The sequence below is a fragment of the Schistocerca serialis genome, chromosome 11, assembly GCF_023864345.2.
Source record: "Schistocerca serialis cubense isolate TAMUIC-IGC-003099 chromosome 11, iqSchSeri2.2, whole genome shotgun sequence".
Lineage (NCBI taxonomy): Eukaryota > Metazoa > Arthropoda > Insecta > Orthoptera > Acrididae > Schistocerca > Schistocerca serialis.
In genome coordinates, this window is record NC_064648.1 from 12780062 (window position 1) to 12796683 (window position 16622).

Here is a 16622-nt window from a genome sequence, read left to right on the forward strand (position 1 = left end):
ATAGACCATTAAAGTAAAATTTACTTTGTATAACCACAGCTGCGTAATATGAGTATTATATCTTGTCTGTTTGTAATTTAGGATGGATTAAAGACAAGATTATTTTCTTCAGCTGCATGTTTGGACTATGTCACTAAAGAGTAATGTTAAATTATTTTCTTCTATGTACAACCGTTGTAATTTGTGTAACGGCATCCCGTGCACGGGAGAGCAGTTCCCCAGTGTCCCAGGCGGCAGACGCAGCTGAGGAGGGGTCACGTGTGCTCGTGCTCGGTGCACAGGGTGATCCTAACTTGTGGCAGTCAGATGTCAGATTTGCCACAGGTTCTGGAAATCGGGGAAATTCCAAACACATCAGGGGAATCTGAACAAACAAAACACTGGAAAAATCTCATTTTCGTCTCAGTAGATGAAATGGTTTGTTTGCTGAGGTGTCACACATCGTCGATGGCCAGATGTGGCTGAGTATGTGTGTGCACTTCTTCCCCACTCCCCCCCTCCCCTTCCTACCACTCCCCTCAGCTCGCGACTTTTTGTCGCCAGCCTAGGAGCTCCCGACAGGAGGCGTGAGGAGTGGTTTGTTCGGATCTGATTCTCAGAGACTGTAGACGCAGTGGCCTTAGACAGTGGTCGTGTGTCGAAACAAGGCCCCGGGAGTAGGCAACATTCCATTAGAACTGCTGACAGCCTTGGGAGAGCCAGTCCTGACAAAACTCTACCATCTGGTGAGCAAGATGTATGCGACAGGCGAAATTCCCTCAGACTTCAAGAAGAATATAATAATTCCAATCCCAAAGAAAGCAGGTGTTGACAGATGTGAAAATTACCGAATTAATAAGTCACAGCTGCAAAATACTAACACCAATTATTTACAGACGAATGCAAAAACTGGTAGAAGCCGACCTCGTAAAAGATCAGTTTGGATATTGGAACACATGAGGCAATACTGACCCTACGGCTTATCTTAGAAGAAAGATTAAGAAAAGGCAAACCTACGTTTCTAGCATTTGTAGACTTAGAGAAAACTTTTAACAATGTTGACTGGAATACTCTCTTTTAAATTCTGAAGGTGGCAGGGGTAAAATACAGGGAGCGAAAGACTATTTACAATTTGTACAGAAGCCAGATGGCAGTTATAAGAGTCGAGGGGCATGAAAGAGAAGCAGTGGTTGGGAAGGGAGTGAGACAGGATTGTAGCCTCTCCCCGATGTTATTCAATCTGTATATTGAGCAAGCAGTAAAGGAAACAAAAGAAATGTTCAGAGTAGGTATTAAAATCCATGGAGAAGAAATAAAAACTTTGAGGTTCCCTGATGACATTGTAATTCTGTCAGAGACAGCAAAGGACTTGGAAGAGCAGTTGAACGGAATGGACAGTGTCTTGAAAGGAGGGTATAAGATGAACATCAACAAAAGCAAAACGAGGATAATGGAATGTAGTCGAATTAAGTCGGGTGATGCTGAGGGAATTAGATTAGAAAATGAGACGCTTAAAGTAGTAAATGAGTTTTGCTATTTGGGGAGCAGAATAACTAATGATAGTCGAAGTAGAGAGGATATAAAATGTAGACTGACAATGGCAATGTAAGCGTTTCTGAAGCAGAGAAATTTGTTAACATCGAGTATAGATATAAGTGTCAGGAAGTCGTTTCTGAAAGTATTCGTATGGATTGTAGCCATGTATGGAAGTGAAACGTGGACGATAAGTAGTTTAGACAAAAAGAGAATAGAAGCTTTTCAAATGTGGTGCTACAGAAGAATGCTGAAGATTAGATGGGTAGATCACATAACCAATGAGGAAGTATTGAATAGGATTGGGGAGAAGAGGAGCATGTGGCACAACTTGACAAGAAGAAGGGACCGGTTGGTAGGACATGTTCTGAGGCATCAAGGGATCACAAATTTAGCATTGGATGGCAGCGTGGAGGGTAAAAATCGTAGAGGGAGACCAAGAGATGAATACACTGAGCAGATTCAGAAGGATGTAGGTTGCAGTAGGTACTGGAAGATGAAGAAGCTTGCACAGGATAGAGTAGCATGGAGAGCTGCATGAAACCAGTCTCACGACTGAAGACCACAACAACATGTGTGCACTTGTTGTGTCTGTGTGATTGTTTGAATGCGTGTGTGTGTGTGTGTGCGCTCTTGTTTTCTGACAAAAGCTACGGCTGAAAATTTAGTTGTGAGAGGACAATTGTCTTTTATACGTCCTGTCGGTGCCTCGGCAATCATCTTTACAGTGACTTGCTACCTATCCTCATCATTATCAATTCTCAGAGTAATCGAACAAATTACCTGTCGTGCGGACCGATCGCCCCAGTCTCATTTTGTCGACACGCTGTCTGCGGCTCGTGAATAGCTGGATTTGTGTGGGTACCTGTAACGGGTGAGGCTCGCCGACCTGAAGCCGCTCGGTCCCCCCTGGTGTGCGAGCCCTGCTCGTCAGATCTACTCCCACCGACCCGCCCGCAGGCCGGTCAACTCCTGTGCGTGGTTTAAACGCAGCGAATTTTCACGGTTTATCCGTGGACCGGGACTGCGGCGCTCCTCGGCGGGCCAGAGGCCACGGGCGACGGATTTCAGGAACTGCAACTGTCTCACCTCAAGCACATTGTACAGTGTCGCGTTTTATAGACGTTTTATTTATTCTAGTACATTTTGGCACTTCAAAAGTAGGTAACATATTAGAAAGTACGGACAATGAGAAGAAGAAAATTGTGTCAGTCGCTGGTAGTTTGTATGCCACTTACTCGTGTATTTTTCGAAATACCTGTAAAATAATAGATATAACGCAGTGGCTAATAATTGACAATAACGAACGTAGTAGAACCGACATTGTATTGGTGGTCACCTACAGTGCTGATTTACACAATTCTTCCCCTTCTTATACACTTCTTTTGAGAGGCCTACTTTTTCTGAGGTTATTTCCAAAGTCAGTGAACTTATTTTAAATCTGTCTTGCGACTCTGAGGAAATGCGTACTTTTGTCACCGAATGTGTTTCATTTCATTGAAATGAAATAATATTGTGGTCTTAATGAGACACACGTACCGTGTGGCTTGCTTTCTCCATCTAAAAACAGTTCATTACAAAATATATTAATGTTAGTACTTAAGATTTTTGCTCACATTGGGGAACGCCATCTGCTTGCAAGCTTTTTTAGATATTTCCTCATTTACACTATTATTTCTTGTACCACTGTGGCAATGACGGGTTGTCGACTTAAGTTTTAACTTACCCTCGATACCTCAAAATTTGTCAGGGAAAAATGCTAAAACTTGTGTGGAAATCGGGGAAATATCAGGGAATTTCACTTGGGGAAACTTGTGGCAACCCTGGTTGTGGTTGGCCAGAAACTAGACTAGTATGTCTGCCCTCACGTTCCCACGCACTCGGACATCGAGCCACTGTCACACGTGACTGACCGGCAAATCTCTGTACTGCACGACTCGACTAGCCGGCCGGCAGTTTCTTTCAAACTTTGTCACGTGCTGATAGCGCTGTCTCACAGGATCTGTGTCCTCCTCAGAGATTACTCGACTTCTGACACTGTTTATGCCCCTTATATATCCTTCCGGGCCGATAACAACGTGAAGCACGAACGAGATTAACACTCTCTGGTGGCCATTCTGTGTGTCACAAAGAATCGCGGCTCTAACACACACGCACCACTGGCCGTCACGTAAATAATTAGTGTTACACTGTCATCCGGCCACGTCTTCTGGACACTTCACTTCAGTCATCGGGCAGCGTATTTCAGTTCGAGATGCAGCATACGATTTAGAGGTGGTGTCTTACTATAGTTCAATTTACAACAGATTTGATGATGGAAAAACTGTTAATGAAGGTGCATTTGTTAGTAATTGAATTTAGTTTGTGTTCTGAAACTGGTTCGGAGATGTGCAGAAATCATCTGACACCCTCTTCATTGATTGTAGCAATATTATGAAGAAGATAGTCACTCTTCACCATGTAGCAGAGATACTGAGCTGCAGGTGGGCACAGCCAAAAGGCTTTCAGAAAATGAGCTTTCAGTTAACAAGGACTTTGTTGGAGGTAGAACACACACACACACACACACACACACACACACACACACACACACACACAAATGCAGCTCACTTGCACCTGAGGCCACAGCCAGAGACTGCAGTCACGTTCATATGTTTATCAGTTGTGTGTTTTCTATCTCTGACAAAGGCCTTGTTGGCCCATAGCTCACTTTCTAATATTCTTTTTGCTGTGCCTATCCGCTCCTCAGCATCTTTGCTATGTGGTGAGTAGCAACTATCATTGTCATAATATTGATACATTCCATTCTGGATTCTCTTTATTGATTGATCTCTTGAAATCTGCCAGTAAGATAGTTTAATGTTAGATGGAAAGACATTAGTTTCATGTGAGATGGAAAGTCATAATGTTGTCAATGTACTGGGAAGTTTATCTAGGAAGAGGTCCAAGATATTACTTGTTAGTATTATACTTGTTGTACGAGGGGGGACCCAAAAGAAACCGGACTCCGAGTTCGCTGTCACTCGTAGACATAAAGGTTCTCACACTAGATGGCGTTAGTACAGACCTCCATGAAACAGCTGTGCAGATGGCGCCAGTGTAGAGCTGAACGTGCAAGTCTGGTATTGTGTTTCTCTCACTGTTGGCGGGTTACCTCTGCAAAGTCATTATGGCAACTTTAAAAGAACAAAGAGTGTGTGTGAAATTTTGTTTCCTGCTTAAAAAAGCTGCAATGGAGACACACCAAATGCTTCAGGAAGCTTTCCAGGACGACGCTATGAGCCGCACACAGGTTTACGGGTGGTTTGGGCGCTTTAAACATGGTGAGATGTGTGTTGAAGACCGAGTTCATTCTGGACGCCCTTCAACATCGCGAAATGAGGAGAACATTGAAAAGGTCCGCCAAAAGATCAACGAGGATCGTCGCCAAACGATCGACCAAATTTCAGCTGAGACAGGAATCAGTTGGAGCTCGTGCCAGCGGATTTTGAGTGAGGATTTGCACATGAGACGCATTGCTGCTAAATTTATTCCGTGCCTTATCACACAGGAGCAAAAAACCATCTGCATGAATGTGTGTCAGGACTTGAAAACAGAGACTGCACGTGGTCCAGACTTCTTGAACATAGTCATTACAGGGGATGAGAGTTGGTGTTACAGGTATGACCCAGAAACCGAGCAAGCGTCAAGCCAATGGAGGACTCCCAACTCTCCCAGACCAAAAAAAGCGAGGCGAGTGAGGTCAAATGTGAAGACGCTGATCACTGTCTTTTTTGGTGTTCGTGGAATTGTGCGCCGGGAATTCGTACCCCCTGGCCAGACTGTTAACCAGCACTTTTACTTGGATGTTTTAAGGCGTCTGCAAGAGGATGTGCAGAGGAAATGCCCCGAACTTTGGTGATCAGGTGACTGGTTTCTGCATCACCACAATGCTCCAGTACACACGGCTTTACGAATGACCCACTATTTGGCATCTCAGAGGTGGTCTGTCATTCCTCACACTCCGTATTCGCCGGACCTAGCCCCGTGCGACTTTTTCCTATTTCCACAAAGTAAAAACAGCTTCGCAAAGGGCACTGGACAATATCACAGTTGAAGAGTTCCAAACATGCTTCCAACAGCGGGAAAAGAGACTTGACAAGTGCATCGCATGTAATGGAGAGTATTTTGAAGGTGACTGAAGTAATTTTGTGAAAAGGTTCATCAATAAATTTTTTATGACAACAATCCGGTTTCTTCTGGGACCCCCCTTGTACACTGATAACTGCTCTGTGGAAATCAAAGTATCTTATTTACAGATTATATATATATTTTTTGTTTGTTTTCATTATTTGACTAGGTGACAAGCTTGGTGTTGCCCACATACATATTTTTTACTAATCAGACTTTTTTGTATACAGTGTTTGAAGCAGTGTGATTGGGGACATACACAAAGAGACTGTTTGCTTCACTAACACAGGAGAGAGCCATATAAAGCTGCCTGTGCAAAAAGCGACTGACGCCAAGGTCCACACCCGCATCACGCAGCATCTGGTGTTGTGTTTTGTTTGTGGTCTGGCATAACCGTGAATTGCACACATTTAAAGGGAAGTGATAAACTGATAAGAATAAGTGGGATTTTTGGTGTAAGAAGTCCCTCGTCTGTGCCGATTCCCGTCAAATTTTCTGTTTGTACGATGTTACATTGGGGACGAGTAACTTAAAGCCTGTGTGAGTGAAGAGGTCAGAGGTGCGACATAATGCACAACACTCCCGATCGGAGTTATGTTTCTTGAAAGGAACTTCCAAATAGCTAGTCAAAGCCTGATGTTCTCAACCCGAAGTGAGTCTCACGTCGTGATCTTTATTGGGTTCTTCAGATGGCATAGACCTGTCTATTAGCCATTCTGGTGTAATCAGAAAGACTTGACTGTTTCCTAGGCATTTTTATTTGTAAACAAAATGAAATTGAAATGTAGTGAGTAGGAATCCAAATAAAAATGCAGATTTAACAAACTCATTTTTTCCTAGCAAAGAGTATAAATAAAACCTATCCAATGAAGTGCACCAATGTTGTTTTACAATACACAAAGCAAAATCTGTAAATCTGGATATCCTAGCCAAGCAATTTTGCAGTTAGTCTGTATTCCTAAAGACGAGATTGCTGTGCTTAATTCTGTCACTGAGGTAAACTTCCTCTCGCACATCTGTAGTGGAGTTAACAAAAACTAAATCGGTTCTCTGGCGTACTACACTGTAATGATTAACACCTGGACTACTAAGCTGCACTGACAATTTTAGATAAAAGTTTGTTACAAAATATATATAGCGTGTTTAAAAAAGTTTCAGATACTTCGACACGTGGTAGTAATCATCAAAAAAAGAAACAATAAACACTGGTCTGCAAACGATATTTTCTGAGATAGACATGTTTATAGGAATGGCTGCGCGATGCTCGGTTGTGGTTATTAGCACTGTCATCGCATTGGTGCCCTGTCAAATGTGTCGGCATGGTATTATGTTGTCTTACCATTAAGTGATCCGCAGCCAGTTGTGTGGTTAGAGTTGTGTTGTAGGCTGCATTAGTTTTCATAATGTTCGAGTGCTTATTGTCATTACAGTCAACCCTGGGTATGTATCACGGTGTTTTTCTTCTTCCAAATGCGGATTCACTTATGTATTTACTGTTATTGCACTGTTTGTATGTGCAAATGGTATAGTACATTTACATTTTCTCACTTACACCACTTGTTAGCAACGGTAGTCTGCTACTCGACAAGTCAACTGGCCGATACGATATTCTGCTACTGTGTAGCTAATGGAGATAGCCTGTCAGCTCCTGCCCTCTATGCTGAAATGCATCTAAAGTGCAAAATGGCTTCCGATAAGCTGTTAGACAGACTTTTCCGGCGCCTGAGGGACACAGGTATCCTTGCGCCTCAGAAGACTGACAGTAGAAGGCCCCACAGAGTCTGAATACCTGACAAGGAGGAGCTTGTACTATGTTTGGTGGAAGAAACCCCTGGGACTAGTTGCCATGATTAGCTGCAGCAGAAGGCATGTCTCATTCTCTTATCTGGGGAGTACTTCATGAACAGTTACTTTACCCATATCGTCTACAGCACATTCAGGCCCTAAGGCCACAGGATCATCACGACAGATGGTGGTTCTGTCAGTGGCTGTTGCAGAAGTGCGCCGCAGATCTACTGTTCACATCAGAGATTTTATTTACCGATGAGGCATGGTTCACTTGAGATGGTGTTGTGAATTCCCATAACCAGCATGTATAGGCAGGTGTGAATCCTCAAGCGCCAGCCGGAGTGGTCGAGCGGTTCTAGGTGCTACAGTCTGGAGCCGCGTGACTGCTACGGTTGCAGGTTCGAATCCTGCCTCGGGCATGGATGTGTGTGATGTCCTTCAGTTAGTTAGGTTTAAGTAGTTCTAGGGGACTGATGACCTCAGAAGTTAAGTCCCGTAGTGCTCAAAGCCATTTGAACCATTTTTTGAATCCTCAAGCAATTCAGGAAAGAGGGCATCAGCACCAATTCTCAATCAAGTTATGGGCAGGTGTGCTTGGCATTAGATTAATAGGGTCATAAGTGCTACCACAAAGGTTAACTGGAGCGTATCATCTGGACTTTCTCATTAATGTATCGCCTACCTTGCTGGAGCCTGTGCCATTGCATCAACGAATACAAATGTGATTTATGCATGATCTCCTCCCCCCCCCCTCCCCCCCCCCCCCGCCCCACACGCACATGCGCACGCATGGGGCTTGCTGCTCTTTGGTGAGTTCATGCTTGGCTACCATGTGGCCCCAGCCTTTGCAACATCTTCTCCCTTCCGTGCTGGATGTCTACCCTCTTGCTGTGCGTTTTCCCCTCCCTTAGGGAACATGCCTGGATTTTCTTTGGTAGTTCTTTTAACAGTTCTACTCCCTCTTCGGTTGTGTGGGCCAACCTCCAATGGCTCTCTGGGACCAAGGGTTTGCAAGGTGACAGAATGTAAGATTCCTGTCGAGCTGGTACGGTGTCTCGAGTCTCGCAATTTACTAACCACTGCACTGTGTGGCTTTCGAGCGCACCATTCTGTAGTTGACCATCTCGTCACTTTGTCCACCTGTGTCGTGAATAGTTTTCTGTGGAAATCCCAGACTGTGGCCGTGTTTTTCGATTTGGAGAAAGCCTACCACACCTGCTGGAGGACTGATATTCTCCACACTCTCTACATGTGGGGCTTCCGTAATTGCATGCCCCACTTGCTTCAGGAATTTTGAAAAGTTTGAGTTTTCAAAGTAAGTGTGGGTTCTGCCTTGTCGGACGACTTTATCGAGGAAAACGGTGTGCCTCAGGGTTCCGTCTTGAGCGTCGTCCTCTTTGCTATCACCATATACCCTACAATGGCCTGTCTACTGCCCTGCACCTCTGGCTCCCTACTTTTGACGATTTTGCCATCTATTGCAGCTCTCCACGGACTCGCCTCCTCGAGCGGCACCTTCTGTGATATCTCGATTGTTTTTACTCGTGGAGCATCAACAGTGGCTTTCGTTTCTCACTGACACAACAGTTTGTATGAATTTCTGCCGGTGCAATTGGTTTCTTCTATCGTCTTCACACCTCAGACCTGTTTCTCTTCATTTTGTCGAAACTACGAAATTCCTGGCACTCGTGCTCAATAGGAAACTTTCTTGTTCGTTTCACGTGTCTTTCCTGGCTGCCCACTGCAGTCTCTCAATGTCCTACGTGTCCTCTGTGGTACTTTCCGGGGAGCAGATCGGAACACCTCCGTGTGTACCGGTACCTCGTCCATTAGAAACTAGACTGTGGGTGTCTCGTTTATGCATACCCTTCACCACTTTGGTTTTGTGCGGCAGTCGATGTTCACCTTGGCCTTCGTTTGCCTCGTAAGGACACTACTCCGGCCTCGCCCTATTGCATTCGGTATCGTGACCTTTGCACAGAACTTTGAATTAGTACCTCAGTGTACACTGACTGCTCTTAGAGTGACCGTGGTGTCAGGTGTGCCTTCCTCATTAGCACCAACATTTTTCGGTTTCAGCTTCTGGAACACAGCTCAGTATTTACAGCACAGCTCTCCTCCCCGTATGAGACAACGCAGTACATCTGGCGACAGAGGCTTTCCGATTGCGTCATCTGCTCAGAGTCTCTCAGTGCCCTTCATAGCCTCTGTGTGCTGCAGACTGTCCATCCTTTAGTGCAACGGGTCCACGGAAGCTGTCACTCGCTCACTCCTGACGGAGCCACCGTCACGTATACGTGGGTTCACGGTCTCGTCGGTCTGACAGGAAACGAGGCCGCTGACGCTGCTGCCGAGGCTGCAGTCCTCGTACCTCGGCCCGCCAGTTCTTCTGTTCCCCTCGTCTCCACATTGCAGTCTCTGCGCAGGTGGTTTCACTACGGCTTCACCACCGGCCCTCCCTTCACAGCAATAAGCTGCGGGTTATTAAGCCCGGTTGTCCGAACATCGTCGTCTTCCTTGTTGTGTTTCTTTGTACGGTCTCCTAATTTTTTACTTTTTTTTGTACTGTACCGGTGCCAAAGGGGAAAATTCTAGTCAGCTGTAAGTATACACGTCATACCCCACGTAAGCACAAAACAGAGGAGAGAACCCTATTATTGGCAATGTTTTAAATGAATGAAATGAAAACTTCTATTGTAAAAAAAAAATGCATGTAAGTAATAACATACACAACAGATACAGATATTGTGCACACACGAATGCAGAATTGGCGAGTATTATTTTGGAAGTACCAGCACACATGAGAGTTGAGACAGTTACACATATTTCCCACTGACACCTGAACAGTTCAGTCACAGTTCTAGTGGTGACGTAATGGCATTCGCGAAAATGTGTTTAGAATAGTGCACATTGTTATGCTGTAGACCGCGTCACACTGCAACACGTATGACCTGAGCAAATTCTTGTCACCAGTGTTCAATACTTGATGATGATTCGGTGTCGTCAAATAAGAGTGCATCATACTAAGACTGTAAACTGAAGATGGTAACCCAGAATTACACTGAATTTTTCTGGATATCCAAACTCATACAGCCATTGCTCGTGACTTTTTTGTATTTTGGTTGGTATTTTGCTCAGTGAATATATAACACATTTTTGGAAAGATGGCACCAGTTTTACTGTTATAGTCCTGTCAGTTAAAAGAAAAGAGAAAAGCCATTATAGTGAGCCCCATGTATTTTGTTGCCACAGTGGTTTTTCTTTCTTTTGTGCAGTGATTTATTTGTAATATTGATTTTTCTCCTTACTTTGATTTTATACTGCATGTGCTTCTGTCCATTCCAGTATCATTTGGTGCACTGGAAGAACAATTGTTTAAACGCCTGTGTGCACACACTGTAATTAGTCTCTCGTACCTACAAGTCCAATGACACAGCGATACATGGGGGGTTGTGGTGTATTCCTAGAGCTGTCACTTAAAGCTCAATTTTGAAACTTCGTTAGTTGGCTTTCTCGGGGAACTTTATGTCTATCTACATGCACCTGCCAGTACAGTTCTTTCGACGTCCCACGGGTCAAACTGACTCACCTCGGTCAGAGTAACAGTCAGACATCGTCTGTACAATCACCCACTGGAAACACACGGTTATGGGTTGTTGAGCCACAACTTGCCACACGCAGTGACCGATAACCTCTGGCACAGAGATGCAACAGCAGGGAGCTGTCATCCAGTCATCCGAGCTCACGAAGGACTGCGCCTACTCGTCACCACTGATTTCGTCCAGATTTATGGCACGTGCTCCTCGGTATTGCCAAAAATGAGAGTGATCCAAGCGGGAGATCCAGGTGGCCAACCATTTAGGGAAAAATATCTGGATGGCTGGATTTTGTGTGAGTAGGACTTGGGCACTGAGAGCTCTGTAAAAAAATTGACAGTTTTTGCCCGTTATCAATACTGATACTGACATGTACTGTTCCTGAGTACTCCAACACTTTTAAGAATGATTTTGTGTTATATTTTAAAATTTTTTGTAATTTTGCATTTGCTATTTTAATGTCTCATTTATTTTATTAATTTTCGAGTTATTTTAATATGCCGTGCCAACGCAATTGCACGTGCACTGACTTCATCTGCTGTTGTCCCTATTGTGATTAGTGGTAAGATCTGATGGAAGTCCCTGAAGAAGAAAATGGTACAGCTGGCTATAGGACTATATTTCTTACACAAACATTGAATTGTTCTCTGAATATTATATGAGGTACTGGAACTCGTCTGAAACAACTGAAGTGCATTCCTGCATCAATTACCAGTACTACTTTACTTTGAAATGTTACGGAGACTGTACGTGTCGTAGGCGTAGACTGTCAGCGCAGTAGTCGGGTGGCCCTACGCCTGTTGTGGCGATGGTATTAATTTCACAGTGGCGAGGGAATTCGTTTCGTCTTAGCTCAGGCAATTACACAAAATATTTGTGAGTGATACACGCAAACTTTTCTTGTCAGTCATTTTACCTATTGCTGGAAACGAGATCAAAATGCCTTCAGTACTTCCCTGAGATGTTTTACAGATTATGACTTATATGTAAATTTGTAATGGCAGAAAGAAAATATTTTTGGTGATATATACTGATGGGAAAAAAATTGCAACACCAAAAAGTAATCGATGTAGAGTAATATAATTTCGGGAATACATTTGTCTAGGTAACATATTTAAGTGATTAACACTGGTAGATCACAGGTTAATGTAAGCCTGAGATAATCCATTGAAAATGTGAAGCACTGGTACATTAATAACCTCTGTAACCACCATAATGGAAACCTGCATGCATTATGTTGTAAGGGCACCAGATACAAATACAAAATGCATGTGTTTTATTCCACCTCTGAAAATGTTTACGTGCAATTGGTGCCTTCAGTGTTAACATAATAACAATAGTAATAATAATAATAATATAAATTTGGACAAATGTCATCAACTACAATATAATAATCCAAGATGGATACAACACATATTTATGCAAATGTCAATAACAACAAAAAGTTTCGTAACAGATCAGTTACAAGATAAATGAACTACAGGGGTCACTCCAAAAGAAATGCACACTATTTCTGTAAAAATACAGTTTTCATTCTGCATGTGTGAAAGTTTTACAGTGTGTAGATACAAACCTTCCCACTTGTTTTCAAACTTAGTTCAATCTGTTCCTGTGAGCGGCGCTGTCACAGCATGTCTTCAAGATGGCTGCTACACTTGACGTTCGTCAGAAGCAATGTGCTGTCATAGAATTCCTGTGCTGTGGAAACGAGGCAGTGGGAAACATCCACAAGAGATTGAAAAAGGTGTACGGAGATGCTGCTGTCAATCGCAGTACAGTTAGTCGGTGGGCAAGCAGGTTACGTGACGAAAGCGGGCACGGCAATATTGAGGACTGTCCTCGCAGCGGCAGGCCTCGTACTGCACACACTCCATACAATGTGCAGAGAGTTAACGAATTGGTGACTGCTGACAGACGCATCAGAGTGAACGAATTGTTGCGCTACATTGGGATAGGGAAGGAAGTGTTTGCAGAATACTGAAGTTGTTGGCGTTAAAAAAGGTTTGTGCCAGGTGGGTTCCCGGCACCTGGCAGGCCTCACGCCCAAAAATTTTAACTGCTAACACAGCCAATACAAGGAGCTGCAAATCAAAATGATGGATATTTCGTCGCCCAGCCAGGCATTCCCCAGCAAGCTCTACAACAAATACAGGAACACTTTAATGAAGCTTCAGAAGACAACTCTCAATATACAATTTAATAAAAATTGCCTAGCTAATAATGTAATTCCATATTATATCAAAAACTCTGTGAATAGCATGTCATCTGCACCAAAGGAAGTGTAACAGAAAGTGGAGATTTTGTGGCTAAAGCATGAAATTAGGGAATTATATGCTAAAAAGTAGTTGCTTAACACTAAACTTTACCAAACACATTTAGATTTGTCCAACAAATTCACAATACCAGCTCACTTTGAGGAAATAACAGAGAGAGAAAAGGCATATATTCAGAAAGTAATGCAAGAAAAACGAGAGAAACAAAACAGAAAACTCAACAGAATAATCAACAGCACAAACACACCCACTAAAAACAATCTCAATCAACAATATAAGTTCCATGACGGAATTGTTAACCTACCTGACATAAATCTTACCGAACAAGAAAAGAACCTACTAGAAAAAGGGCCAAAACACAACATTAACACTAACATATCACACAAAACAATAGAAAACCTAATAACGGAATCAGGAGACATTTTACAGGAACAAGAAAGACTCAGCACCCCAGAGTTTAATGCAAACTAGACAAGAGAATTAGTAGCTGCAGAAATATCACAGATAATCAGAACACACAAATCCACAATTATTTCTAATCATAAAACATCAGAGGAAATCACAGCCAGCAAACTTAAAATAAATTAAAACAGAACAATGCCATAGTAACAAGAGCAGACAAAGGGAATATTACTGTAATTATGAATGAAAAGGAAAACACAGAGAAAACACTAGATTTTCTCAAAGACAACAACATCACAAAACTGATCAGAAAAAAACATTCAACAGACACTGTAAAACATCAATAATACATTCTCAAAAAGCCAGGTAAAGAGGATGACACAGGAAAATGCAAAAGCACCCACCCTAAATGCCCTACCAAAGGTTCACAAGGATAATATCCCATTAAGACCCGTAATTAACTTCCGAAATGCTCCATCCTACTACATAGCCCATCAAACACACGCACTACTTAAAAAGCTGTACACGTTTGATAACAACAGGAATCTGGAAAACTCAAAGGAGTTAATAGACAGAATCAAGAACATACACATGCCGGACACAGCAACCCTCATATCATTCGACGTCACATCAATGTACTCTTGCCTTCCAATAAATGAAACAATCATCGTCATCACACGAATATTAAAACAACAAGGAAACATACCAGACACACAAATCAATGAAATAACCAACATACTCAATACCATTACATCACAAAATAATTTTGTATTCAATAAATAATTTTATTCTCAACACGAAGGACTGCCAATGGGATCACAACCTGGACAATCTTCAGACCCATAATAAAACCAAAGAACTACAGGTTATATACTGGTACCGTTATGTCAATGCCTGATTGATGAACCACATACACACATAGAACAGCTACACAATGAACTAAGCAACTTACACCAAAAATTAACTTCACATTAGAAACAGAAACTAACAACACACTACACTTTCTAGATCTCACCATACAAAAAACAAACAACACACACAACTTCACAATATTCAGGAAACTGACAACCACAAGCACCACCATTCACAACCTATCAAACCACCCATTGACACATAAGCATGCAAACTTCTGTTTCTTCATGGGTGTTGTGTTTAATCTGTGGAGCATGAATCTGAACTACACACAAGAACTAAACAAAATAAAACAAATAGTAGCAGAAAATGGTTGTACCCTCATATGGTAGACAAGTTAAATCAAACAATATGCAAATAGTACAAAAATGAACACAGAACACACCACACACACACACAAATCCTCACCCAGCACAGAACAACACAAAACACAACAGAGCAACAACACACACATGAAACGAAATGGCACATACTCACCTGCAATAAGAGCAAAAGCATGTGGCAACTTATTAATATGAATACTAATAGAGGAAAACAACTACAAAGTGATATTACCTTAAAAATAGAAGGAAAATTAGTCTCCAGTGGGAAAGAAACAGCAGAGGAATTCAATAACTACTTTACAGAAACAATAGAAAACCTGGCTGACCATCTTAAAAATAGCTGTCCCTTGCAACTAGAACCAAACTTATGCTCTGAGACACTATTTTTAAGGCCTACATCTGAAATTGAAATAGAAAAGACACTTCATAGCAAAATTTAAAAAAAATCATCTGCTGGACAAGATCAAATTCCATGCTTCCTCCTCCATAATTGCAGTAACTATCAGTAAACCCCTAGCCCACATAATAAACTTCTCATTCCTGAATGGTGCATTTCCTGGTATGCTCAAAATTGCAAAAATTATACCTGTCCACAAAAAAGGAAGCAAAGAGGATCCCAGTAATTATCGAACCATTGCACTGCTTTCAACTTTTAGTAAAGTATTTGAATATATAATGGCCACCAGAATCATGTCCTTTCTAGACAAAGAAAATATCCTGTCACCTGCTCAGTTCGGCTTCCAAAGTAAGAAAGCTACAACTGATGCAATACAAGAATTTCTAGATCATGCACTGGAGCTTGTGGACAAAAAACTCCCAGCCATAGGTATCTTCCTAGATCTAACAAAGGCCTTCGACATGGTTAATAATAGTATACTTTTGCAAAAGATGAATTCCTATGGAATAAGAGGAAATGCCTATGACTGGTTTAAAAGCTATCTGGAAGATCAAGAGCAGTATGTCGAATTAAATGAACCTAAGCTCTCGGGTACAGCTAGCACTGTACATTCCTCCATACATACCATAAAGCAAGGCGTTCCCCAAGGCTCCGTCCTGGGCCCCTTGCTGTTCTTACTTTACATAAATGACCTTCCTCACAGCCTACCAGACACAAAAACCCTTTGTTTGCTGATGACACCTCTGTACTCATATCTGCGCCCGAACAAATTCTCCAGTCTAATATAGATAGGACCACAGATCAAATAAGTTGATGGCTTCAAAGTAACAGCCTGCTTCATAATGCAAAAAAGACAATTGGAATAACCTTCCACACTGGCCAAAACAGAAATCCATTATTACCAACTATATCACTGGACAAAATAATGTTAAACTTGAAAATGAAATAAAATTTTTGGGGGTCACTATTACTGATACGCTCACATGGAAAAGGTGCATTGACATTACCAGCACAAAACTTAATAAAGTATGCTTCATGATTAAATCAATAAGGAACGTCACTAACACAAGTACCCAAAGCACTATGTACCGTGCACTCTTTCACTCTGTACTTAACTACGGAATCTTCTTCTTCTGGGGCCAAAATTCTGAATCAATTAAGATATTCAAACTGCAAAAGAAGATAGTCAGAACAATTATGTTCAAAAACCAAAGAGACACTTGTAAACCATTATTTAAGAAACTAAATA